The sequence below is a fragment of the Danio aesculapii genome, chromosome 15 (assembly GCF_903798145.1).
Source record: "Danio aesculapii chromosome 15, fDanAes4.1, whole genome shotgun sequence".
Classification (NCBI taxonomy): domain Eukaryota; kingdom Metazoa; phylum Chordata; class Actinopteri; order Cypriniformes; family Danionidae; genus Danio; species Danio aesculapii.
This window is the reverse complement of record NC_079449.1, coordinates 37184180-37186675: the sequence shown is the minus strand read 5'-3', so window position 1 is coordinate 37186675 and position 2496 is coordinate 37184180.

The following is a 2496-nucleotide window of genomic DNA, read 5'->3' as shown; positions in this document are numbered from 1 at the left end:
CAGCACTGGCGGCGACTCTGGCAGCACTGGCGGCGACTCTGGCAGCACTGGCGGCGACAGCTCTGGTGGTGGCAGCAGTGTTGGCAACTCAGGTTGTGGTGGCCATTCTGGTGGCTCAGGTGATGGCATTTCAGGAACATGAACTTGGACTGGAACTATAGCAGGAACAGACTTGGAACAGGGAGCCATCTTGTGAGCTTGTAGCAGATTAGCGCTTACTCATGCATGAGCTGGAGGGCTGGTTGTGGCCACTTTGTGAGCTGGAGGACTGGAGTCGGCCATCTTGTGAGCTGGAGAAATGGCAGCGGCCATCTTGTGAGCTGGAGGACTGGTGGCGACCATTTTGTGAACTGGAGGATTTGAGACAGCCATCTTGTGAGCTGGAGGACTGGAGACAGCAATCTTGTGAACTGGAGGACTGGAGACAGCCATCTTGTGAGCTGGAGAAATGGAGGCGGCCATCTTGTGAGCTGGAAGACTGGAGACGGCCATCTTGTGAGCTGGAGAAGACCCTGGCATGGCTTGAGCAGGCCCTGGCGTGGCTTGAGCAAGCCATGGCATAGCTTGAGCGGGCCCTGGTGTGGCTGGAACAGGCCCTGGCGTGGTGGGAGCTGAGGTTTTGCCGTGTTCTTCCACTAGACCCACAGTGTGAGAAGAACCACTGATCAATAATGCTGTCAATGTCAATGTACTGGGCCAATGAAAAATTAATTTTTCCCCCTGGCAGCCTTGATCTCCATGGTTCATTAAGTCCATTGTGAAAAATATCTTTCAACGCCACTTCATTAAAATCTACCAGGCAACAAAGTTCACAAAAATCAGCAACATAGTGCTCAATAGTCCTCTGGCCTTGAGTCAGATCAAAAATTTTGGCTACTGGGTTCATGGCTGAGTCTAGTTTTCAGTAGCTTGCAGGCTTGAAACTTCTGCAGGATTCAAGGGAGGCAAAGTATTCTGTAACGTAAGGTCTAAGACAGTATTAGAATCCATATGCAGAAGTTTTATTAAAGGGTTTAGGCAGAGACATCAGTGAGTAAACAGGCGGATAGTCTGCAACACATAAGCAGTCCAATCCAGTCAACAAACACAGGGGCAAATCCAGACGACGTAGTGAGAGTGCAGGCAGAGGTTCAGCATAACAACAAACAGTCCAAAACAGAGCAAGAGGGCAAAAACAGATAACGTACTTGATCAAGGCAGGCAGGGTCATACACAGGCAGGCAGTCATGAAAGTCTCTTGGAAAACGCTTGGTAGTGCAGGTAGACTGGCAATACTTCGCCAAGAAGCATAGCCTTAACTCTCACTGAAATACTACTCAAACAGGAAGTGACTGCAGAGGGAGCGGAGCTGAGTCAGTAGTCGGGTGAGGGCTCCCTCTGCTGGCGTGGCGTTACACTCGCGTTGAATTTATACTAAAGCTGTAAATATGCCTACGCAGTAAAAAAATCACAAAACCCAGCGCAAAACCCATACCTGCCTCCTTCCACCTATAAATATGGTAATGACTCCACTTTGGCAAAACCAAACGAAAAAGCAATTGCTAAATCAAGGAAAAAGCGAAACTTCACAGAATGTGAATTGGAGATGATCCTATCGGAGGTAGACCGGAGAAAAACTGTGTTATCTGCAAGTCAAGGCAGTGCCACCGGCATTTCAGCTGCCCAATTGCATTTGTGCATCACATATTATTTGCACATTTATTGAATGGAAATGTTTCCGATTCACATATGCAAATTCGTCTTCAGTTGGCACCTTTATAGCAATGTACATGCAGTCGATCGCTCTGATTATATTGGGAAAACCGGCAATCACTGCAAATTGCGCTTCAATGTTTGGCTGGTCAACTGCATAGTATGGAAACCTTATATACCTTCTAGACATGCGGATGATCCCATCTTATACAACTGGTATTGCACGGCTCAAAAACCATTGGCTTAAGGTCTGCCAGTTCCCTTTGGAAAGAACCAGTTGCCAGGATACTTTGTTGGTGCAATACTTTGTAGTGTGCAATTAAACTGATCCCTGATTTTCCATCTTTTTTTAGAAGGTTAATATAATAATATGAAATAATAATTTTTCATGAACATAACTTTGTGCTTAACCAAAACGTAAACTGGAACAAAAGTAATTGATTCATGTAACCAAAAACAGTTAAACACCCAAATGATTTCAAAATCAGCTTAAATGTCAAAATGACCAGCCTGCTTCAGACGGATTCATGAGGATTGGGCGCCGGCATTTACCATCGAGGTCACAAATCTCTGCAATTTCAAAACAACATTTTAAAATACGCATTATTTGTATAAATAAACCACAGACTTGAGTTTAAAACAACTACATTCTCGCATGAAAAACAGTTAAAACTTTATTTCAAATCACATTCATTATAGAGCCATCGAAGGCAAGTCTCAATAATGTCAAGCCGATCAAAGCATGGTCTCGCCGGATACATGAGTGATGAAGCGCCGTCACCCCCTGAAGGTCAGAATCTCCGC